This window comes from Melospiza georgiana, chromosome 6, assembly GCF_028018845.1.
Source record: "Melospiza georgiana isolate bMelGeo1 chromosome 6, bMelGeo1.pri, whole genome shotgun sequence".
Lineage (NCBI taxonomy): Eukaryota > Metazoa > Chordata > Aves > Passeriformes > Passerellidae > Melospiza > Melospiza georgiana.
The window spans coordinates 19,610,130-19,636,328 of NC_080435.1; the positions used below are offsets into that span (position 1 = coordinate 19,610,130).

Sequence of the window (26,199 nt, forward strand, 5' to 3'; positions counted from 1 at the left end):
TTAAAATTATTCTTAATTTCCTAAAGCATCCCAACACTTAGGAAGCACCCAATCTCAATTCTACTACTGAAAAAGCCGAAGTTGGTTTTTTCACTAAAAGCTGTGAATGGGAGTGGGTTGGGAAGTGAGGCTTGGAGCAAGCACCTGAAAATCAAGGCAACACAGAATGCTTAAATTGCTTTAAAGCTTCAAGAAAACCTCCTGCTTTCTAATACAGAGTGTCCATCAGTTAGCACATTCCAAGAACAGATGCCTTCCTCTCCTTCTGTGGAAGGTAAATATCATTCAACCTAGAAAAAGAGTTTACATGTTGTATCTGATGACTTGAGAGGGGAGCCTTTGAATGTAGGTTCCAAAGCCCTCTCCTGGCATTAACATTATGCCTTGTAATCTACTTGAGGTCTGATTGAGTTTTTCATGCAGATTGCCTTCCCCTTGAAATTCCACTAATCTAGAATCTGGAAAATATGGGAAAATACTACTCCTTTGGTCAGCCCCACAGGGCAGAGACCTGGAGGCATAACAGGAAGTCATAACAGGGAAGAACCACAGGCTGCTAAAACAAACTCATGTTTTTGAAAAACTACAATAAATACAAACTTCCATAAATATATTTATAATAATTGATGTGTCTACTTATTTTTCTCTTAACAGTAGCTGCAACAGAATGGCTTTAGCCATTAATAAGTTAGCTTAACACATTAATTTGCTTTTCTCAGTGCTTTGAGGGAGCTTGCCCACATGTCAAGAGGTGTAGTACAGCTGAACTTTTGTTTAGGAGTTACAGCCTGCTTTGTGGCAATTTGCCTACTCCCTTCCAGTAAAACAGGTAATTGTGTCCTTCCAGAACCACATCAGTTCTGATGAACTGGAAAGCCCAACAAAATATTCAAAGACTCCTGCCTTGAGAGGACACCTGCAGAGACTCCTGAGAACATGGTTACCAGGCTCCATCAGGAATATCTGTTCTCTGGACTGGGATTAACTCCACTTCTCATCCAAAATTTCCCTCCCTATAATCCACAGCCTGTTTTCAACCAAGTCAGTGACCAGTCTCTCTGCTAAGCTTTCACAGCTAGGTGGCAACTTTAATTATAGCACAAACTTCCTACTATGACCAGCAGGAGTGGTGAACTTGGCTGCCATTGACACTTGCAATGCCCAAATCACCCTCTCAGCACTTCAGTCCCCACTGAACTGAACTGCCCAAATCACCCTGAACTGAACTGGTACTACTGGGAAACTGATGTTACAGCACCTACTGGAGGGGAAAGAAGTTACCTCCCCCAGGCACTCTGACTAAAGCAAAAACAGCTCTCCATGCACCCTTCACCCTCCTTTCCTGTTTTTCTGCTGCCTAAAATGCTTTTCCCTTTTCTGATGTTCTTGTTCTTTCCTATTCTGTGCCTTTATTCTGTCTTCCTCACCCTACTTTATCTTCTTATTACTTCATTTATTTTCTCCCCCTCCTTAATTGAAGGTGGGCAATATCTGATGGAGAGAACAGACCTCACTTGAAATACTCTGCAGTCCAAACCTAATGCCTGAACTAGGTGAGAACTTAGGGCTAAGCTCCTCCATTACCCTTAGCAATTCTAGGGCGACCACAGCTTTCAAACTGGAAGGAAAACAACATGAAAATCAAGGAAGAAGACATTTAGAGAAGGAGGCATGAACAGAAAACATGTCTGTTACTGAATCAGAAATCAGTCTTTCCCTGTGTAGGCTAAAGAAAAGGTTTGGGTTTTAAAAAATACATTGACTATTTCAAGCTTAAATATCTTGATTTGAGATACCAGGGTAGAAAGAGTCTACTTAGAAACTATGCCCAACATATATCACAATTCTTTTGTGTTATTCTTCTTTTGTTCGCTCCCTTCATCCTCAAGATTTTTGCATATAAACAACTCCATTTAAGTCTCAGGAGCTCACCTGTTCCTGCTGCTTACTCCTCAGTGAAGTCATAATGCTCTAATAGTGACATCAACTCCATTTGCACAATAATGAATTGCTTCTTGTGACACAAAAACCAAATTATAAATTTGCTAAGGAATGAGAGTTGGGTAGCTTTGAGGAACAAAGATTCTTTTTCATTAATATCTCTTGTGTCACAAAGGATACAATAAATGAGAAAATGTCCTTTGGTATTTCCCACAGGGTGTGGCCAGTCTCTAAAAACATCCCAGTGCAATTCACAGAGTGAACAAACAAAGACTAAAGTCTTACTAAATCTTAGCAGCAACTTCCCAGTTGAGCTGACACCCATGACTGAGCCCTCCTTGCACCAAGGATGACTGACAAAGTCTGCCAGATAGCTGAGAAGCATCCTGGCTTTGCAACTGCTGTAGGTTTTGATTTGTTAGAGTATCACCTGAGGCAAAACACGGGTCACAGCCATCCTACAGAGCAAGCTGCTGTGCCCGGAGTTGTCAGCACACCTCCCTTCCTGTCAGGCACATGTGGCTCCCTCTCAGAGCCCTGATAGAGTAAGAATTGTAAAATTGTTAGCAGATATAGGCCTTGCAAAGTATTTTAATGACACATGATGGGAGGAAGGGCAATCATCATTGGAAACCTCAGTAAGGTCAAGAGCTGACCTGTGAAGATACCACGAATCTCCTTCTGGTTAGATCACTGTGTGTTAGTGACTGTTCTGAGCCAGTGTCTCCCAGAAGCAGGTCCTGTCCATGATACCCAAGCTGGAAGTGCTAATGCTTCCAGTGAAGAAACCCTCCATTTGCATGGACTGTCTCAGTATGATGATATAAAGGCACCCTGGGAGGATGAGGTATGGGCTAGAGACCTCATGGATGTAAGCGGAAAACACTGGCCAAAGTTGTCTTGGCTTGTACAAAGCTATGAGAACAACACTGGGTCTGTCTCTTTAGCTCTTGGCAGTTACCCAGGGAATCTGTAGAAAGGCACACAAAAGATTTTAATTCCCCTAGAGAAGATCTTAATTCTCCTGTATCCAAAGTACATCCAGAAATGAACCTGGACACAGGCATTAGCAGCAACAAATGGGATGGCAACTAAATCCATTGTTTGTATTAGGGATTTGTGCAGGAACCTATCTGTTTACATTTAGAAATTATGTTCTTGCACTTAAAGCAACATCTGCAGGATGCAGAAGCTCCAAGCTGTGTTGGAGCTCTGACATGGATTTCAGCCACAGTCTTAAGAAACCTGTTTAGAGGCAAGATCTGCAAATTCAGTGCCAGAGATTAAAGCCCACCACCCACATTCTGGCATCTGGCTCAATGGCCCATTTTCTCAAAGGTGCTCCTATTTTTCCTGCTACCTCACAAATCTCTCCAAATCTCCAAATACCACTGCTGTACCATAGATGGAGGCTTAAACCTGGCCTGATTTGAGGCAATGATCAGCTCTCTCATCTCTCATGCACAGTGGCTTTCTGATTCCGGTTCCCTTCATGTCTATGAACACCTTGGCTACCACCTCCCTCTCCTTCACACTCTACATGTCCCAAGCCAAAAGAAGCAAACCCAAGTCCCTTGTGCTCCTAGGATGATAAACTGCAATGAGGTGTAAGCAGCCTGACTGAAAGGCGTCTCCATGCCCTGCCTAAGTTCCCACCTCAGACAACTAAGTAAAGAATTATCAGAGAGAAACATGGAGCCAGAAAAATGAGTGAATTCCAACCTCCCTCCTAGCTGCTGAAACAGAGGATGTAAGCAAAAGAAGCAGCAGAGAGGGAGGTCCAGACAAACATCAGAAGAGTTCAAGACTGGTAGAGCAAAGGTGAGGTGAAGGATAGCTAACATACTATGAGAAAAACATAAATGGGAAACAAGAAAGTGAATGGATTTTTTAGAAATATGAAAGGGCAATAAGAAACCCCAGGTGGGAAGAGAAATACAGCCTCCTTCTTCCCCTCCACACTGGGAACACACTCTGTGTCCCCCAGAGAAAGTAGCCCAACTTTACTCATGCTCCAGGATATTTTCATTCCATGGCTAAAATCTTCCTCATGGAATAAACTTGGCATTTTTCTGAAGATACTTCAAGAAAGATGGATCTGCAATACTGACATGAGACTTCATCAAAAGAGACAGAAATTGCTGCAGTCCTACAAAGCAGGTGCAAGTCCATAAGAGTGAGAAGTGCTCGAGGTATGCATAGCTGCTCATTCAATACACAAACTCAAATCTAAATTCACGTTTTTGAGTCCCTGATTCATGGGTAGAAGCCTCACCCCCCCTCACAAACATCCCTGCAGTGATTGCAGGAGAGTTGCAACTCCCAGGTTCCTGCAGTTTTTTTACAAAATTGGTTCTAAGGGAGATTGGAGGAAAAAGAAATCACTGAGAGAATATTTGCAGAATGTCAATATAGCAGAATGACAGTAACAAACTACACACAGCAAACTACTTATTCTCTTTGTTAATGAAAATTATAGTAGCTATAGCAACAAAAATGGGGCATGGAGGAAAAAAGTCCAAGACACTTCAATATCTCCAAAGAACACAGCTTTCTAATACAGAAAAAATGAGATTCATGGCACCAGCAGCTCCTACAAGACAGGGCTGCAGTAGTGCACCATGGTTTCAGTTAAAGGCACCAATCATTAACCAGTACAACTGGGCTCAGCAGTTGACAGGCAACACCATCTCTTCCAGTGAGCCACAATTCCTACAGGCACTGAAGTAGCCTCTTGCTGTAGGACAGGCCCTGCAGCCTCATTTCTGGTGGATATACCTCACATTGTCTGTCAAGCCCTGTGACAGGGTGACTAATGTCACTGCTCAACAGAGATATCTCCTGTGCCCAAGCCTTTGTGCCTGCATCCCTTCACCAGCCATCACACCCTGATATCCCTGTGGGTGCTGCCCACAGCACACTCAGCAGGCATCTCAGGGAGAAAAGCACTTCAGTTCCCCGCTGCATGGGTGTATTTTCCTCCTCAAACACACACACTTGCAAGCTCAGAGAGGGGAGGAATGTCTGGCACTTCTGCAGTGACCATCTGGCAGAAGCACTGCTCCATTTTCTGGCAACTTGACCAGAATCTTAGAACAATTATTTCAGTTCCTGATTCAAGCACTGGAGACAGAAGATCAAGTTACATTTCTCTCCAGCCATCAACACTAATTCAGTTTTCACTAAGTCAGCCTTGCTGGAATTTCACTCTTCCACACTAAAACCAAAAAGAAGAAAAAGGAAAGTATGAATCTACACTGAAAAGCCAGTAGAAGAAACATAAGGAATTTCAAGAGTTGCCCTTCACAAATGTAAAAAATGCAGTAAGATCCAAGAGAGAGGGAACTGTTTCTTCCTAGAAATGACATTTTTATAAGATAAAATGATGAAGAACTGGATGTATTGAAAATTGCATGATATCGTGGTCCTCAGTGATATCTCCTGGCTTTATAGCAACCATGTAAATAAGCTTTCTTCCCTTACTATCTCAAGCTGATTGTGAGTTGAAGAGAATGCCTTCCCACCTATGGCTCAGCCACAGGTATCCACAGCCATCAGTAGAGGCACTTTTCCCAAGGAAAGGGTTCAGCTCCCACAGCACTGACCTTTGCCATCTACATGAAAGGAAAGTTTCAACAAACTACCACAAGCAAAAGTGTTATAAATCACCTTTCATCAGGCCTCCAACCACCAGCCAGAGAAACAACTGGAAACACTTAAACCTGTTTTAACATTCCTTGTAGGAGGAGGCAGGGAAACACCTCCCCATCCACCCACTGGAGCTGATTGCAGCCACCAAACCACTCTGGACAGTGGCTTCTGCCAGTGAAGTTTCTGTTGAGGATTTCTGCAGCAGCAGCCCTTCCCAGCAGAGATAGAAAACCCAGCAGCAGCCACAGAAACTCTAGCTCTGTTCCCATGCGCGCTGCATCCAGAGTGGCAGGAGGGAACCGCAGGGGTTTAGAAGGAGGCAAACAGAAACAAATCCACAAACAAACTGTGAATGTATCACATATCTTTTAAACCTTCACATGCTGGGAGATGGTATTTGATGATTTGAAAGAGCTTCTTTTCTTTCCTTTTATGAAAATGATTTACATGCAGCTGTGTACATGACATGTTGGAGCCTTCTCAAGAGACCAGCCGCTGTTGCAAAGAACTCACACTTCTATGATAGGAATTTCACAAATGAAGGCACTAACTATCTTCCCAGATGCAGGCTTGAATAGATCCACTGTGCTGGAGAGTTCTGCTCAGGGAACAATCTTTCTTCACAGCCCACAGAGCAGGAGTAAACCTGACACAGAGGAGCATTACAGCCTGAGCTGCTTTATTCTCAGATTGGAGAGAGAGACCCACAGGGGCTGTCAGACAAGCGCTGCCCTCATCACACAGGCCTGTGAAGAATGCTCCCAAGCTTCCCAAATCCCACTTCTCTCCTTGCAATCCAAGTCTGAACATCTGTAATGCCAGAGAGGGCACGGGAGAGCACAGCCTCAGAAACGTGTCAGGTAGAAAATGTGATCCCACGCCCTTACAGTGAGCTGGATGTGTCCAGGAATAACAAGTAGCCAGTGTGTGCAGGAATAGGGTCCCATTTCTTGTTTGGAGGTTGGCTGCAGAGCCATAATGTGCTACTACTTATGTTTAACAATATTGAAACATGTAACCTCAACTTGAAATATTCGTGTGAAATCATTAATTTTATCCAGACAGCATTTGCAATGTTGCTCCAGCACCAGCATTCCTACTCAAAGTTTTAATGCTGGGGCTCCTACTTTAGCTCAGTTCAAAACTGTGAGCAAAATATAATTTAATAGCAATTTGATTTTGCAATGATCTCATTGAAAAGGCATATGCAGCATTGCCCTTGCAACACAGAAACAGCCACAAGATAAGCCTAAGTGACACAGATTAACACTCTGATCAGATAAAATTTCAGCCCCTTCTCCCTTGCAGGCAATGTTTTGGCCTTTTGCCAAGCAGAAAGCATTCCACACACAGTAGGGTAAATTTGGTATATCACCCATATGGAAATATCTTCTTCACAACAAGGCCAGGGTATAATATCTATTATCTGAACACACGTGCTCTCTTACTTGGAACATGAGTGAGCCCACAGCAGAGTTTGAGTCAAACTTTCCCCATCTCATGGGAGTCCACATTTGAGCAAGCTTTAGAGTGGCACTGGCACTAAAGCTGGAATTCATCTTTCTTTTCTTCTTTCCTATGGTTTTAAGCTGAATGCAGCAAAAGTCCAATTTGGATCTGCTCCCTAAATAAAAATACTTTTATTGTTTCTTTTGAAGTGTGGTTGCTGTAGACAATAACTCTGCATCAACCAGACCTCCAGAAAAGGACCCATCTACTCACAACAAAAATGTCAAAGCAGATTTTGCTATGATCAACCATAGAACAGCCTGAAGTTGTGTCAGGGGAAGTTTAGGCTTGATATTAGGAAAAGGTTCTTCACTCAAGAGATCTTTGGGCACTAGAACAGGCTCCCCAGGGCAGTGGTCACAGCAGCAAGCCCAACAGAGCTCAAGAAGAATTTGGGCAATGCCCTCAAGCACCTGGTGTGACTTTTGTGATGTCCTGTGCAGGGCCAGGAGTTGGACTCCATGCTCCTCATGGGACCCTTCCAACTCAGCTTATTCTCTGATAACATACATTTCATTTAGTGAAAGGGAACACTACAACTCTATTCTGCTTTCATAGAGTTTATGCTTATGCAGTTTTCACTTTAACTCTAGTTTCAGACACTCCTTTGCTACTGTTCATAGAGTATACCAGCAAGGAAATTACAGCTCAGACTTCTCTTCTGTTTCATACTCCTGTCACTGTTCCTCCTTCAATTCAGGTGCACGCACACTTATCTTCCCACTACCAGGTAACAGAACTTAAAAATGTGCATCTACAAGTAGACATTGTTACAGATAGATGTACCGCACAATCTGATATAAAACTTCACAAATAAAACTTCTTCTCCAGTAAGTAAATTGAGCAGAATAAAGTAAACACAGGATATATAAACAACACTTTCCTGCTAAAAATTCCATCATCACAAAAGAAATAAGTCTTTTAAGGTAAAAAAAATAAATCTATTACACAGAAACTCTTCAGTATCAACTTCCTGTGAATGTATTTTCACTTGTGTTTGATTAATGAACAAATCAAAATATGCAAGAGAGATATTAAACAGTTTTGTCTGGCATGAAGCCTGCATTGCCAGATTCCCTGTGGTTTCCAGTTGGTACCACAAACTTGGCCACAGTTCACTCAAAATTCAGTCCTAGTGTTTCAAAAGGTAGATAAATATCTATGGACATTTTTGTGGTCCCAGGAAGGTGATTTGTATTATAGAGGCAAATAAAATTGTACCTGTGCACAGTGGACAAAAGCTGACTGACAGCAGATTCCACCCTGCTACAACAAAAAAATACCTTTTATAACTCCAAAAGGTAAAGATTTATAAGATTATGAATCCAGTTCAAATACCTTTTGTGAATAGCTACTCATCTGACCATTTAGGGATGAGATGTTCTAACTGATAATTTGTGTTGCAATTTGTAGGTGTTATAAATCCACCAGGATTCACAGGTTGCTACAAAGCATAAATTCCTGAAGCTTCCTGTGGAAAAACTGCCTCTCTCTTCTAGTGTGTGCCTATTACTTAATATCCAAACTCCTACCTCATTTTCCCCAGACAAATGTTCTCCTATTTAACCTAAAGAAGGATGCATGGTGGGACATCCATGTGTAACAAGTTTTCTTTATCCTATGTTTTAGATGCAAAATGATGTTAAGAAGCTTTTTTCTGATCCTAGGGAATATGAAGGTGTGAAAAACATGAAATTCACTGTGGCTGATTCTTCACAGTAGCTGCATTCTAGGTGAGGTGCTAAAGAAAACACATGTGAGAAAATGGTTTGAAGTTTGAGGGCTTTTTTTCAAACTGAAGTTTAATTTTATGGCAGCTTCAAGGAATTATCTCTACTCTTTCAGACAACTGCATTCTCTCAGCTCTTTGACCAGATTTTTCATCAAAAAGCCAATGAGGTTGGAGTCTCTGCGTGTGATAAATTCACCTCATACTGTAGCAAAACATCAAGCAACTAGTCCATTCAGTTCTCACAGAAGGGAGTTTTGGCCCTTCCAGTTTTAATGGGAAAGCTGGAGCCACAACACAAAACATGAGAGCTCTTTGGAAATGCAACCACACCCCACTCATTTTCTTCTCTGTGCCCCATGTCCCCACCCACAGATATGCAACAGAGGAATACCAGCTGTTGAAACTTTGCAGATGGCAAATCCAATATTGTGCCATTTTAGACTTTCTCCTCAAAGGATCATTCCACATGCCTTCTTTTATAGGGCCAGGATTTCTTTTCTTGGGAGGATGGATAGTTGGGCATGGAAAATATCTGTGGGCATGAACACTAGGGAAATGGCATTTATAAACTGAAATAAAGCCTTTCCAATTTGTGGAAACAGCTGGAGGGAGGAAAGAATCATATGAATAACATATTTGAAACTCAACAGGCTGCTGACAGTGAGTCCTTTCAGATCCCACTCTGGCCATACTCTTACATGACAGTACCACATTTAAATCTGTGACTAAAGGTGAGTCAATGCACAGTGATGTACCCAGCATTTTGTTTCACTGCACTGAGTTTAATCAATCCATCCTTCCCCTACACATAATTTGTGGAGAAGGAAGAGTTGTTTCTTCTGCATCTTGTGTATTTCATGGTGCTGCACAAGTGCTAGAATGAGCATTAATTTTCAGTGCTGCTTGAAGCAGACAATTCATTCAACACAAAAGTATTAAACTCCGCAGTCAGTCCAGGGGATGGCTGCACAGGCACCTTCAAGAGAGCATCTACTGAGCTTCATGTTTCTCAGAAGGTATTTCACTCCTGCCACACACAAAGAGGCTTTCAGGTTGCAAAAGGAATCTCTTTTTTCTTACAAGAAAAGAGGGAGACTTTCAGTGCATGTCATTCAATACAGCACATTTTCAGAGTAATTCCTCAAGTGAATGCCCAATGAAAATAGACAAAAAAAACACAGCCAAAAGTCCACATGAGGAAGCACTATAACAATATCATTTAAAGTATTACAGAAGTCTTTCAAAACACTGTCAGCAAGGTACTTTACCCATGTTAAGGAGAAGCAAATACATTTTAAGAAACAATTTTCTTTTTCTATTGGAAGAAGTAAAATCTATTTGCCAGCTAAATATTTTCCTTCAAAGCTACCCTGCTTCAGCCAAACCCCATTAATCATTGTGCTGTTAGACAAGATTGCTTTGATGTCCACAGATCATACAGAAGGCTTAAGACAGCAAGCCGTCTGAAAAATTCAGTGCAGTGATAAGGTCAAGGTAAACCAAGGTAAAAAGTGTTTAATCAGTTCTAATTTAGTCAAGAGTTCTACTTGTTTCACATAAAGTTTATCTACTTTTGATTGTTATTTTATTTTATCTAGCACCACATACTGCAAAGCCTCTATTATCACTACTGCCTGACTTACCCAGTCACCTGGAAACTCAACCATCTAAGGAGAAACAAAGACTAAATTAGAAATACTCTTCTCTGTAAGGAACTGGGAAGGGGAAAAGGAATGTTGACTTTGATTGAAGGGGTCCAACAACCCTGTTCAGATTAGCCAAGCAATTTGAGTATTCTGAGAGCCTGGGCAAAACATTGGACTTTGGTGTTTATTAGAGGCTGTTGTGGGGGTGAAAATTAAAGTTCTCTTTGGGCACTATAAACAACAAAGAAAACCCACACTTCCTCTACCAAACAGCACATGGATCCCCCAATAACTAATTTCAACAGAAACTATTACTAAAAATTCTTTTGGAAAGTATTCAAGGTATGGTTTATGGGCAGAAAAGCATTTTAAAAATACACATTAATGCTTCCATTAAGAACCAAAAAATAGAAACATGCAGACAAATAACTCTTTAAACTAACACTTTGGCAACAACAACAAAAAATATTTAGTACATCACTTAACAAATGGATTTGACCCAGATTGCTACCCTCTGTTTTAAGAGAACATTCTTGAGAAGAGTTCACAGGCTGCTGGTACTGCTAATTTATCTCAATTGTGTTACAGCTTTCAAAGAGTCAGTAAAAGACTTGCAACATCCGTTCCCACTTTGTTGCCTACACATATTCTTACCAGTAAGGGTTATGAAAAGAAGCTGAACTAAAACTGAAAACAGGAAAAATTTTAAATCATAATCAGCGGTTGAAGGGAAGGGTGTTTCTTCTTCTAAACAAGAGACTTGAAGGCTCTGCCCCAATAGCAATCTTGGCTTGCTCTTCACTTCATATAGTCCCTAGTTCTTGTGACAAGATTGGTTTTAGTTAAAATTTGTGTTTGCTTGCCTTCAGCCCACCTGGGCTGTCTTCATCTTCGAGTGATGACACTGTCATGCCATTTCCTTTATTTCCGTCTGAAAAATCAACAACTCAGGTGTGTAGAGGGAGAAAATCTAACTGCATATTCCTTTTAATGAACATTTTTATGGAGATAGTGGATGAAAGTAGTCTCAAGATAGTAGTCCATTAATAAGCTCTACAACATGATATTTTTCTCTCATCAGTAGTCTTATCTTAACACCCTTATCAAGTCACTCTCCAGTGGCTCTACTGATTCTAAATTTCTCCCTGTGGTTCTCCTACTGAGCGAAAGTCCAAAAAGAACAAACATGCCACTTCTCTGAGTCTACAATAGAGCATTCAGAGTTATCAGACTGCTCAGCACCATCTATCTTTTACTTTTAAACTCCAAGACTCCACAAGTCCTTTCCCTCCAAGCTGGTTTATCATGATCAGAATCACTGACCTGAATTTTCCTCTTCTGGAAAATATAGTATATTTGCAATTTCCAAGCACGCTAGAAAAGTCACTGAATCACAGAATAACCGGAGCTGGAAAGGACCCCTGAAAACCATCCTGTCCAAAACCCCTGCTGCAGGTTCACCCAGAGCAGGTTCCAAAGGATCTCATCCAGGTGGGGTTTGAATATCTCCAGAGTTTTTTTTGCTGGAAGAGTTGTTTTCATGTGTCCTTGGGTACCTGAACAACTCAGTCCATCTAATGCTACAAACAAGCTGCTGTAGCTCTATCACAATTTTCTGCTTGAAATAAGAAGCCTTGTTATAATCCCCCTTCTAATTCTTTCAAATTATAAAAAAGTAACTAATGTTTTGATAGACTGAATAAACTTCCTATTTGAACAATAGTCTTTCACCTCCTTATTAATCAGTAAAACCAAGACTAACACTCTCTCTTGCCAGCTGAGATGAAGAAGTTGCTAGACATCAATAAACATTTCTCAGCCAAAATTATAGGAGCTCTGCATCTTTAAATATCCCAGTGAGAAGGAATACATTTTAAAAAAATTAAGTTTCCAGTTAACATACGTAAAGTCACACCTCAAGCTTGTTTTCCCCAAGCTTTTCTTTTTGCATCTCATTTTTGTTTCTGTCAACATTGTAACATAAACCATCTGAAAGGTTTAAAACTAAACAGTTCTAGGCAGTGGGTGAAACCACAGCATGTTAACTGACAGGAGGTTTTGGCTTGGTCTTGATCTTTAAGCATCTATTACTCAGCTGCTGTTTCTCTGCAGCAGGGGCTGGAACATTCACAGACTTCAGGCCAAGACTCCTAGTTTCCTATTAGGTGCTGCTTGAGCATGGTTTTTCTTGATTTGGTTGTTTCTTTAATAACTACACCATCCTTGTAGTCCATCTTGCCCATCTGAACACAACCAATACTAATTGACACTTAGTGCAGCTTCATTGAACACTGATTGCTCAAATGACAGCACACAGGGCTGTGATGCCACTTGACAGGGTTGTCCCCATCTGACAGACATCAAAGCAGGGACAGAGGTGATGAACAGAAGACAAGGCTAGTAAGAAATTAAGGTAAAGCAGAAGAAATACAAGTGTGATATCTCTTAAGTATTAGCCAGTTCTCCTTCAGCCAAATGCAAAGCTATTTTCAAAAAACTAAAATATTTTTCCTATGGCATATAATCCACTGCCAACTCCAGCACAAGAGATTTTGTCCTCGAACAATCTGAAGAGTGGAAGAATGAAAGCTTATAAAATATATATCCTTGTCTGTGTTGGAAACAGCACAATTCCAAACCAGAGACTAACGCTGAAATACAATCCAGGGACTGTGCTTCCATTCATAAACTGTTCCATTTGAACACAGGGTCTGGAATGAATTTTATCTTCATGTTCAACCAGAGAGCCACAATTTATTACAGTGCTGCACTTTTCAGTTTCAAAATCATATCCCTAACATTTTTTCTGTCAAGTCCAATGGAGATTAGCAGACTTTTCAACCAGGATCATCCATAAAGAGAAAATACAGCAGAATCCAACTGCCCAGAGACATGAAGAAGCAAGTCCAGTTATGTACTACACAGCTAAAAGAAAAGAAAACCTATTGTGCACACACAGCTTCAACAGTCTGAGCTGGAAAGGCATCAGAAAGGCACTTTCCTTAGTAACAGCATAAGTGGTATCTCAAATTTTTAGCTCAGTAACAGCATAAGTGGGGTCTCAGACTTTGGCTCTGTCTTTAAGTTACCATTAGACTGTCTGTGCAGCAGCCGAGCTCCATTACTCCTGTGTAAAATCACAGTAATGCTCTCTGACAACTTCAAACCCCCAAAAAATAACCACTGCTTCCCAGTCATTGCATATTCTGCAGCTAAGATGTGCCACAAAGGTACAGGCTTATTTACATCTGTTAAAATTTGAGCTGTTTCAGGAGCCTCCTTAGGGTTCTTTAGGTAATGATTACCTCTGATATCCAAATTAAAAGGAATTTAGGATTCAGCAACACTGGTATGACCAATTTCATCTATAGGGTCACTGCTTTTTGCAGCAGTTGTCTACAGTTTTCCATTGTCTTAAAATATTTCTCTGGCAAAAAGAGAAAACTCCAAAAATTGCAGCAGAGCTGAATACATTTTCATTGATGCTTCTCCACATAGAGCAAGATGAAAGAAGCATCTGCTGCCAGTATACAATCAGGTAAAAGTAATTTAAATAATTAAAAAAAAAACATTCCATCAACTTCTGGACTAGAACAATTTCCTCTTCTGGAAAAAGGGAAGGGAAATTGGTGACATGGTCCTTCAGCCCAAGGATGTGATCCAGCAATTCAATCTGTGATTTAACATGTCATTTTTAAATACTAGTTTTTTTCACAGATCCTATTGCACAGAAATCTCTAGGTTGATCATTATACACTCATACCACACAACAAATCAGATTTTCATAGTATGCAGAGAAGTAAAAACTAGACTTCAGTTAACATAAACCTTTAAATGAAGACAAAGGAAATTATCACAACCATCAGGTAGAGAATTCTTGTACAGTAAAATTTATTAATCTGTTAACTAGTAACCAAATTTTTTCATTCCGGTAAAAAGCTTTCCATTTGATAAGTCAGAGCCACTACCACATGTCCTTTGCATTGCATTCACATATTTTATTCACCTGGTCACCTAATAAAACAGTCTAGATCACTTCAAACTTCCACCTCTCTTTGACTAACACTGAGCAGTCATTTGACAGCATGGATGACAATTTCGAATGAACCCTGCTTTGACTAGAGCTGCTGCAGAACAGCTCTTTAAAACTCATCTCTGGGTAGCTCTGTTTGTGACTAAGAAACATTTTTAACACAGCAGCTAACAGCCCCAGTGAGATGCTTCACAATCTATTTTGGAAGGCAATATGCCAAGAGAGCTGTGGTGCATTTTCAATCATCTCTTGGCTACTGCTTCATCCAAAGTCTCTGTCCAAAGACAGCCAAAACCAAGTTCTATGAATCACTGCTTGAATGAGATCTAATTATTCAATTAGTTTTAATGCCTTTCTTTTCCTTGTTTCTTGACAGCCTTACACACCTCTTGCCCTTCAGGGCATTTGTCCTCAGGTCTTTCCCACAATTGGAAATACAGGCAATTTCCTTCCCACCCATAACAGCTTTCAGTGAATATAGTATCCTGCACATCCCCTTTGGATATAGTCCTTTTTACCTAGGGAGAGAGGAAGAATAAAAATCTGTATAATCACCTATTCACAAACACACTTTGCTGAGACCTGATCTGCTGCTTTGTGTACACCACAGATTTATTGCAAGTAAACTTCCTCACAAAGATATTTGTCATGTTTATTCAGCTGAATGCATAAGATTATTAATAAAGCCTCAGGTATGAAACTGCAAATAGATGATCCACCTAGCTAGTATAAGTGGGGGAGAAACTTAACACTTAGCTGTGAAATATGAACTGCTTCAAAAAGTGTATTGGTTGGAAGGCTTTGATCATGAGAAAAGAGGGAAAAAAAGAGAAAAATCTCTTAATTCTCCACCTTACTCCTTATGAGTCACACTATTTTTCATTTTGCCTGCTACTACATTAATACAAAAAAAAACCCACACAAAAAACCCTGTTTCAGAGCAATGCTGTCTTTCTTCCTGTATAACTACACAGAAAAGAAACAATAATTAATGGTGTAATATAGATTTACAGCAAATTCATAGCTATCTGTTCATCTCAGTCACTAAAGCAGTTACTTGACAGTTGCAATGACTCAGTTGCTTTTACAGGAATACTGTCTAGGGCTCAGACTCATTTTTCTGGGAGAAGATTTTCAAGGTAGAATGAAAACTGCAAGCTAGGGTGCAGCCAGCTGAGAAACAAAGCACTTTTTCACAATTCTGGTTTTCCATTTCCCCACCAGAACTGCCAACAGGAATAGTTGTACAAAAACAACAGAAATGCAAACTTCCCACTGAGATACAGGATGGAGAGATTTTGTAAGTGTTGCATTTTTAGCCACAGATTTGTAACAGGACTGGGATAAAGTGGTGAGCAAATTGATGTGCATTGACTCATTCACCTTTCCTTTTAACCAAAAGATAGTTAACGGCTCTTGAAAATCAAAATGTGCGTATCTCTAGAATAGCCACGGCTAGAAAAAGGCAATATTCTACTCAGTTTAACAGTGGTGATTATCAGGCCTGAACTTTACTAACCCAGTTATTATTACACCCACTACCTCAGAAACACAGAAAGGCTTAACATGGTGAACACTATACAAACAAAACTCCAAATGTTGGTCTCACTTGAGTAGTTTCTCTTCAAACACTGTGGCAATTGCAGTTTGCTGTGATGTCACCCCCACAATTTCTTACACCATCCCTGCAAAGGTGCAATGGAAGAGGCTCATTGCAGACTGGCTGTTACCAGGAGAAAAAGAAAACTTTGCAGTAAACTTCATGAGTCACCTAATGCTTCATTTTGCTGTACTTTTGCAAAAGAATATACAACATGATTGGTAACGCTGCACACCACTGCTGCCAGCAGAGCCTACATAAGAGGTCATGCCTTATAAAATGGTTGTCAGCTCCTTTTGATTGACTGTCCTCAAATGTTGCCTTTTCTACTTTCAATGCCAAAAAACACAACAGAATTTCAATCTTGCATAGAAATACTTCATTCATTAAGCAACACCTTGTCCTTAAGAAGTCTTTTTCCTCTTTCTCAAAATGGACATTTGAACTTATTAAACATGTAAAACAAAGGTGTTACCTCCCGAGATATCCATCTGTGCTGAGGTGTATAGCATCCTCTGAAAACAAACCCATTTGCATCCCTGGTCTTTCATCTTGCCACTGACTGTGCTTGGTGTGTCAAAAAGTTTATAGAATTATCAAATTGTATGGATTAGAAGGGACCTTTAAAGATTGTTTAGTTCCAACTCCCCTGCAATGGATAGTGACAGCTTCCACTGTCCCAGGTTCCTCAAAGTCCCATCCAACCTGGCCTGCAACACTTCCAGGGATGGGGCATCCACATCTTCTCTGGGCAACCTGCTCCAGCGTCTCACCACTCTCTCAGAAACTAGAATTTGCTATTTGTACATGACAAAACTTTGTCTGAGAGACATCCTGCTTCCTTTTTTTTGGCATCCTGAGTGTAGCACCTGGATTCAAATCATGATCTGATAGAGAGACCTAGGTTCTACCACTTCAGTTAAAAAAAGCTCCGATACCTGCCAATATTAGCAAAGCTGCATCCTGTCTGCAATTCCCCTCAGAGATGGGCTGAATGCTTCTAAGCAGATCTGATTCTGTTCAGGAAAGGGCAATTATGTGTCACAGCAAACACCACAGCATAGGTTGCAGTTGAGAGGGCCACCATAAACAGAGTGTAATCATACAATACCAGAAGGCTTCAACTCACACGGAGTAACACCTTACCATATCAGAAGGCTTCAGGTGTCTGCCCATACAGAGCAACATCATCTCACCTCAGAAGGCTGCAAGTATCTGCCCTTCTCCTTCATTTAGCCCAACCTTTCATACCCCTTATTGCTGATGCACTGCACCTGTGAGCCCTCTGCTCCCTTTGGTGATTGGTCAGTAACCCCTCAGCACTCCCTGGCTCATCACCTCCAACACTGCTCACCTGCCTTTCACAGCTGTATCCCATTGGGGATGGGGCTCAGCCACAGCCCCACACCCAATTCCCACAAACTGTGTGCCTACAATTATGTTTTACTTCAAAAAGCCCTCCTCCTTTTTATAAGTTATGACATATTATCTTATTTATACAACTATTATTTCCCTTCTTTTGTCTTCCCTGCATAGGAAGGGCAAATACTGGTATTACAGATCCTTCTAGGAACCAGGATTGATATGTACATTACAGAAACAGAGCTCTCCATGTCTATAATTTAATCTTTTTGTGTTCTCCATGTTTTATGCACGAGGGTGATTTGTCATACAACATATTAATAGATAACCTACAGATAACAAGTGGTTGCAGACTGCTGCATCTTGTAGTGTTCGCTGAGTAATTTCAAAGGGAGATATTAGCTGAATATAAATTACATGCTCTTGCTATTTTTTTAAAGTAACTGCAAGAGAACAAGTCTAACTGCTCTCCCCCAGGTTCAACCCTGGCCAACATAGCTATCTGAATTTCTGTAACTGTTCTGCAAAAAAGTCAGTTTGATTCAAGGTACCCAAGACTCTCTGTAGCACCTCCACTGGTACCTCGATCTCCAGAACTTTAATCTGACCTTTAGAGCTTACTTGGTCCCCAAAACAACAAATAAAACTTCTTAACAAATGGAAAATGTATTGAGTCAGCACAGGCTCAGCCCCACACAGGAGGTACTGCAAATCACAGAGAAATGTAGCCAGTCATGGCTGGCTGCTTCACACACAAAGAGCAGTTGGTCAGTAACAAAGAGCAGGAAGAATAACTTTCTCTCCTTATCCATATGCTTTCCTGACTAGGGCCCACAGGGGATTTGCTGATAAAACACAACTTTGTCACATTTGCCAGACCTGAGGCTGTCATGGAAACATAACTGATGGGACAATCTTTAATGAGCCACTGTCACAAGGGCAATCTGTCCAAGGCAAGAGCTGCTGCTCCAGTTCAGCAGTGAAACAGCCCAGCAGGTCCCAGTATCACCCCACTGCCACAAGTGTCCTGGACTGTTTTGTTTTGGGAACACCAAAATGTCCATGATAGTGAAAAAAATTTTTACAGGGTTCCCCATCTACAAAGTTTGCTTTTAAATCAGATCATAAGCAAATCTTGAAATGATAAGTGTTGAAATGATAAGCTGAGCCAGAAGCCTGGGTTTTGACTTTGCCCACCTCACAGAAAAGCCAGAAGAATAATTATGTTTTAACAATGTTCTCTCAACTCCTTCACAATATCAGCTGGCTTTTTTTTCCTGCCCTGTTCCTCTAGCTATTTCCCAGAACTTCCCTTTTCCACTCAGACTCAGGAGCAGGTGACTGTTCCCTCACTGCAGGCAACAGGTTTCTCCTTTTCTCATGACAAATAATTTTTTAATAGTAAACACTTCAATGCTTCCAGAAGCCAGCATATCATTTGGCACCAATACAGGTAGTAAAAACTCACCCTTCTCAAGAACCAGTGGCAGTTCACTTTGCAGTCTGTCCTGTCACTGTGACCTTGAGGCACTCGTGATAACAAATCTTGGAAGACAAGTCAGCCCGGGGGCACTGCTGCTGTTGCCAAGATCTCACCAGAAATGCAGCTGCCAAAATGACATTACACACCTGATACTGCTCAGCAAGAGGCTGGTACACAGGAGAATTCACCTAATGCAGCCTGGTTTTGTACATGGAAATACTGAGGTGGAGAAAGAGGAATTTGTTCAGGATTTCAGGGCATCTCACAGCCTGACTGGAGCAGCCACTCCCTGACTCCTGAACTCTCTGGGTAGATGGCCTCTTTTCAATCAGCCTAGAACAAGAACTGCACAGATTTTCCAAAAAATCATGGAAACCTTTAGCATAACTCCACTGCCTTCCTCTTCCTGAGGATCTCACCACACATTTAGAACAGGTAGCACACCCACTATCAGAGTCACAAGCCCAGGAGCTGCACTGGGAGTTGCTGATACGGTGCTGCAGGCTGATGACCTCGGGCTGCTTTTTGAATGCCCAGCTCTTGCAGATGGCTATTGACCCCAGGAGGCATCCTGTGCTACTGCAGTACAAGTCAGGTTGACATTTGTTTACTGAGTCATGCCTACATTTGTTTTCTGCTGTCCATATACATCAGCCAATAGTAAATAAATCACATCAGGGACCTCAGCTCGTGATGTGTTTCAGCAGAAACCTGGATAACATGTTCATAGGAAAGGAGAGCATGTAAAATCTGACAGCACATTCTACTGTGCACTGAGATTGGAGCAGAAAAGGGTATAACTGGTTGAGGGTTCTCTGCTCACCAGCTTGGATAGCAGCCCCTCACCATGAAAAGAGCTCCAAACATGTGGGAACAAAGTCAGTGTTTCTAAATGCAGTTAGTTCAACCTCTGCCTTCATCCAACCTATACATGAAACAAATCTCATGACTAGGGCACGATTTTGCCTTTTTGTGCAGTGCCTCTCTTCACTCTGACCTTTTGTGACTCCTGCCTTACTGGAGTCTCCCACAGGAAGATCAGAGGGAACAGGCCCATGAAAGGAAGTGATATTTCAACATTATAGCAGAGGCTTGATGCTGAAGGAGGTAGAAGGCCTAAATGGATCATTTCCAGGGACAGACTGGCTCTCCTTCTCCACTGAAGCCTAAGGTCAGGGCCAGAGTACAGTGCCTCAGCTGGCCATGCTGTGAGCAGTGCCTTGCTTACAAGTGGCACACAAGGGCAGTGCTTTCCACAGGAAATGAAAGGGGTGACCAGACACACTGAAAAACCAAAGTCTGCTCTTAGATCTTCATTCCCTTCCAAAAGCCCATCTGCTGCCTGAGTGCAGCAGGGTCAGTACAACAGTGAAACCCAGTCTAATGCACGGAGAGCAGCTCTAATCCAGAGCATCAGCTGATTACACAGAGCATATCCATTGTCCAAAATAGTTTTATTTTCACTCTTCCCCTCTGAAACCAACTTGACTCTTCTCCAAAACCCAACATCAGAATGAGTCACTTGAAATTATTTTTTAGGTGGGTTTTTAAAGGCAGAGTTGCAATGCAGCCCCTGCCTTGTGACAGCATGCCAGGAAACCCCTGGGAACTCTCCCAGAAAACTGTGAGGGAATGAATGCAAAACAGGCTCAGCTGCTCAGTTTCTCACCTCCCCCAGCATGGGCTTGAACATGTTGACAGCAGGGTGGTATGACGATGGCTTTGTCAACCTACAAATCTTTTGGATAAACAAGATTGTGCTCTACATCAGAAATCTCTTTTTAACTTCAGTCAATATTTTCTTGGCTTGCTACTCTTGACAGTCATAAAACAGCTCTCTCTGGAATATGCCATTCAAATTAATCAGCTGTCAGCTATTCTTTTAAAACTAATAATAGAAGGTCTGCAGGAGCCTGTGAGAGACTGAAACACAGGAATGTGAGTTGTGCAGCTGCAAATGTTTCTATACTGCTGCAGCTCAAATTGCTTTTTGCTCTCTACCAAGAAGGCATGAAACAGCATTGCAGGGAACAGGTTCTGGACTGTCAAAATTGCCCAGCTGTCCTCAGCATGCCCCATAAACGTGGTAAATGTTCAGTGACACCTTTTAATTTCAAGGAAGCTTTAAAGACAGGAGGGATGTTCTGGTCATAAACCAACAGGCTCAGCCGGCCCAGGAGCACAGATAATTTGATGGCTTGTATCCTTTGGATGCCAGCTGCACAGAGGATGCCAGACTATGCTCTTGCCATTGGCAGAAGTTTTAGCCTCCAATTCATCTTCTTGTCATCAAACTGCAAGAGGATGAGCAAAAAGGGTTCCAGGAGCAAGCACTGCCTCTGAGAGTGTTGGGAAACAGGACTCCTTTGAACAGCCCCTTAACTACAACAGTTTGGCTCCAAGTGGGCAGAGAAGATTGTTACCTGAGGCTTGAACTCAGAATAAGAGCTGGCACTGGAGGAAAGCCAACTGTGCAACACTCCTGTAACTGCTTAGGGGACTCTGTTGTCACAAGAAACTGAGGAACAACTGGGATGCTCTGTTCAAAAAGCACTCAGGTTTGCAAAGCCTGATGAAGGAACAAGAGCAGCACCTGCTTCTTCCAGGTCTGCCTAAAGCTAGTACCACCTGGGGACCTGCTTCTACCAGCAGTGAGTCCATTTTCAACCTGAAAAAATACTTTTAAAAGCCTCCTAGGCTTTTAAGAGAAAGAAACAGTTTAAATCCCAGACCGGAAGCCTTAATTATAATGGATTTGTGTGAAAGTTGCCAGATCTTGCCCTGCTCTGTGATCAGGGCTGTGCCAAGTGTCTGCTTTGTGTCACACTAGCAACTGTGCTAAGTTCAGCAAAGTAACTGGGTCAAAGATGCACAGCCAGAAGAGAGATCACTGATTAGCACTAATGAGAGCCTGCACTGCAGAGCAGAGTGACAGTGCCATCCTGTCGAGGCTCTTGCTGTAATTAAAGGCAGCCATACCCATCTCCAGTGTGAGCTGCACAGAACAGATCTTTTTATGTGTCACATTTTACACCTTGGGAAGTCACTCATGACCAGAAAACAGAATGTGAGAGGAAACAACTGAGAACTCATTGTTCATACTGCTGGAATTGAAATTAACTTATAGAAAATCAGGAAAGATTTGAGCATCACCAAGAGCAGCTCTACTAAACATGCAGCATCATTGTTTTCAATCAATTAATTCTACCTATAATGGGTATAAAGTTACAGATGAAGAATACGTGATGAACACAAGATGATCTTGTGTTCAAGAATTTAATGGAACATCTGTCCACAACACCAGGTGCTCGGAAGATCAACCTTGAACAGAAACAGCAGAAAAAAAAGAAAACTACAAAGTTTTTCCAATGTCTCACAGACTTCCCCTAAGAAGAAAAATAGAAAGGACTTTGTAGTAATCTAGAGAAAGGACTAAGAGCAGAAACTAATATTGAATTGTACAAAGTCAGTCCTATGCTTCTAGGTAGCCTCAGCTGATTTGACAAGCAGTGTATTTCTAAGTAAAAAAGACAAATGCATCATGTTAGCAGTTAACTTGGAATTGACCTCAATAGACAACACAAACATCTGCTGTCAGCCTATGGATAGAGGGTGTGCAAGGAGTTACAGAAGACAGAAGCCATGCAAGATGAAACAAGCAATTAAAACACTTACCTCAGAATATAAAAATCACTCTGTGGACAGTCAAGAACAGAGAACAAAAAAATTCCTACTGTGTCCCTTCACTTTCCTTCTAAGTACAGTGAGGCAGAAAGCAATTAATCCCACCAAAGAACCTCACCAATGTCTCTGGAAAACTCAGAGCCACTGACTATCCAGACAGAATATGGACATTCAGCCACTGGCAGAACCATGGTGAACACCTGGGACCAGTGAGGACATTTATATCAGGACAACACAAAGCAACCGTCTTTGAAATGCAGACATGAATGCACTTATAAGTGACAACTACAGAAAGCTGTAAATGCTGAGCTAAGGACCTGTCCCAGAGATGCTGTGTTGAACACAGAGCTGTTGCACCTGCACAGACCCCTGCAAGGACTCCACCTGCCTTACCAGCTATACCAGCAGCCTTCCTGAATTGCTCACTCCCTCAATAGATGAAAACACAAAGGGTCAATCTTGTTACAATTGTAGTTACAAATATATTATAATTTTTATTATTATCTCCTACTTATAAGGTACACATGGCATAACATATGAAAACTTCATTTGAAACCATTCAGAATGCTAGAACATATGGAAATTATCTTAAAGGACCAAGGGAACAGTGCCTTGTATCACTTTTCAAAGTAACTTGCAAATGCTACAGCACAGACCATTAAGGGAAATGCCACTCAGCCAGAACCCCTAGGAGAGAATTCACCAGGCTTCCTGCTGCATCACAGCAAACAGAGACACACCAAAATCCCACTGCTGCCTTTGGAATACCTGGTTTGGAACACCTTGCAGAGACCTCTCAGGATTCCTAGGATGATCTGTAAAATGTAAGCACTTAAAAGCAGCAGTTCTAACACTGAAAATCATTAGATTTGCCTTTCTTAGAAATTTCAGGGACTAATAGCATTTTTGCCTCAAATTAACCTTAAAATTGGGAAATAATCACAGTGTTCCTTCTTGAGGGGGATAGTTCAAATTAGCACACCAGCTCCACAGATATTTAATTTCTAGTCAAAAATAGCACAAGGATTTCTTATTAAACTGGTCGCAACCATCAAAGAGATTATTTTTTTTTCCCAAACCAGGCTATTGAAATTTGCTAACAATAGAATTTATGGAATCAAGCTGGTGGGCAAGAGGTGGACACAAAGTGTTAGGCAGTGCTGATGAGCCCTCAGTTTGCAGATGACAGCTGTCAGTTCTGCTCCAACACAGCCTGCTTCTCCTGCATGAGTGCTCTGGGGTAGGTCACAGCAATGACAGCTTTTTTTCCCTAAAGTCTTCCTGGAACTCTCCTCTGAAGCAGAGCCCTTTAATCAAGGAACAATTTGCACACACACACATACTTGTAAACAACAGCCATTTGTGGGGAGAGAGGTAGGACACAAGGATCTGATTTCCATTCTTTCCCCTCTAGGAAGGTTTGAGGAGAAAGTGGAGATCAGCATCACCATCATCTCCAGCAAGTGTTATTAGCAGCCACTCTGAGGCCAGTCAGCAGCGTCTGGCATTGTTTGGAGAAACACAAAAGACCTTCTGTTGGGAAAGTTCAAGAAAGAAAAGGCAGAGCCTGTGGCCTGGTCCTGCAGTCAAAAGACTGACACAGAGGCTGGGAAGTTCTCAGGCAGAGGCTGATCCCAAACCCTTTGAAGTTGACGGGAAAACTCCCATGGACTCCATGGAGTTTTGGATCGTGCCTGAAATGCACTGAAGGCAACAAAACAGCATAAAAGTAGAAATTAGAATCTCCAAAGGGGAATTTAAACAGCACAATGGTGACCTAATATATTCATCATGATTGCTGATACAATGTGGTTTTGTGATGTTTGGCAAAGTAGGATTATATTAAGTTTTTAAGTCTTTTCATTAGGATACAACAGTTGTACACCCATTAGGTATTTTTCTGCTTAAAATTTAAAATTTTAATTTAAAATGCTATGCATGATGCCCTAGCATTGAGCATTTAATACAGCATTTAGCAAAAGGAAAGGTGGGAAGAAAAGTCCCTTTCAAATTGCGGAAATTATGTTTTCTGCTTTCTTTCCCCCCTGTCTTCTCCCTAAAAGGCTGGGCTATAGCTATGAAATACACAGTCTAGGACTGAAAACCTTATTAAGAACAATGCTGCCAGCATCATCTATTCATGAGCAGCCGCTTGAGAGAGGGCCCAACCCAGAAGAAACTCTATAGCAGCACATTCTCCAAACAATTACTAAAGGATCTCAAGTTCAGGGAGGCTCCAAATCCTCTGCTTAATTATGGTTTAATTAATTTTAATTAATTTTCTCATTAAATATGAATATAGGAGCATTCAAGATGTAATAAAAATCCTCTGATTTCTGTAACATTTCCATAATAATATTCTTGCATATAGGAGTAATCATTGCAGTAGGTTTAAGCTTTGGTGCTGTCTGGATCCTAAATGGTATTTTCTGGGAATTAATTTGTTACAAACTTTTTAAAACACTTCTTGTAGCCTTTGCACAAGATTCAACAAAGAGCCAAAGTAACTCCCTTCCCCCCCCCCCACCCCAAAAAACAAAAAATGCAGGATGTTTCCTCTTTCCCTGGCTAATAGAATCCAACTGTTGCTGCATGACATCATTCCCCAGAGTTAGAGAATCCAAGCTCACTCCGGCACTCTCGGCTGGGAGTAAACACCACCACCAATTTAAAAAATAAATTAAAAATCAGCAAACTTTACAATGGGAGGACATAACATTAAAAAGGCAATTTTTGTTACCTGAAATTTGGAGCATTTCCCTTTCCACTCCATTCTCAGATTTGTATTTCCCAGACAAAACTCTGTGTTATTATCTGAGGCAATCAGAAAACCAGTCGTTTAGTGTCTAATACCTGCTGTGCTTCCCATAACTCCTTCATATGACCTCTCTCAGCACTGATTCCAGCCACAATGATTGCAGAGAACACAGACTGGCCAGGCCAGTTGTCATGGAGATCTCTCTCCCCCCCCTTTCATAAGCGCGCGCACACACACAGATTTAAACAATTCTGGGAGGCATCCACAAAACAGCATGCCTTTTCATCAGCTAAGTTTTGAAACATTCCACCCCTCCTCCAGCCCCTCCCCAGAGTCAGCCCAGGAAGCTGAGATTTGGGCAGGAATTGATTGTGGAAATTAGAGATACTGCCTTCTAAAAAAGAGAAAATGACCACAAAACTTGTACTTTTTTTCCCAGAAGGAAAAAAAGAGATATTTATTCACCAAAGCTTTGAACTAAAAGTAAATCTATCACATTCAGACCTGCAGGCTATTTCTCTTTGCCTGACTACTTATGAATTTGATATGTGAAAGCACTGAAGCTTTGTTGAAATACAATCATGCAGATTACAAGAAATTCTGCTGGCATGGCCTGACTGCTTACCTTGCTGTTCTCCCAGTACCAAGCCAGTGACTTAATTAGCACAGGTATTCATAAGGTCATGCAGGACTTCCTGTATTCTTTCATGTTTCTGTAATTAAGAAGAAAATTGGGCAGATCAGAAGCATGCAGCTCAAACAAACAAACAGAAAAAAAATCCCCCAGCTAAACAAGAACA

General features: G+C 41.3%; 1 protein-coding gene across 2 annotated transcripts in view; it reads right to left on the bottom strand.

The window, feature by feature from the left end:
• DENND2B (DENN domain containing 2B) overlaps window positions 1-26,199 on the bottom strand; it is a 153,029-nt gene that overhangs the window by 91,148 nt on the left and 35,682 nt on the right. Inside the window, exons 2-3 of one of the 2 annotated variants that reach the window (XM_058026282.1) lie at window positions 26,025-26,112; window positions 25,382-25,455 (exon numbers count right to left, since the gene is read on the bottom strand). The gene's annotated coding sequence lies outside the window, so the exon portion shown is untranslated. The remainder of the gene's footprint in view (window positions 1-25,381; window positions 25,456-26,024; window positions 26,113-26,199) is intronic. The other variant, XM_058026283.1, reaches the window with a different exon arrangement.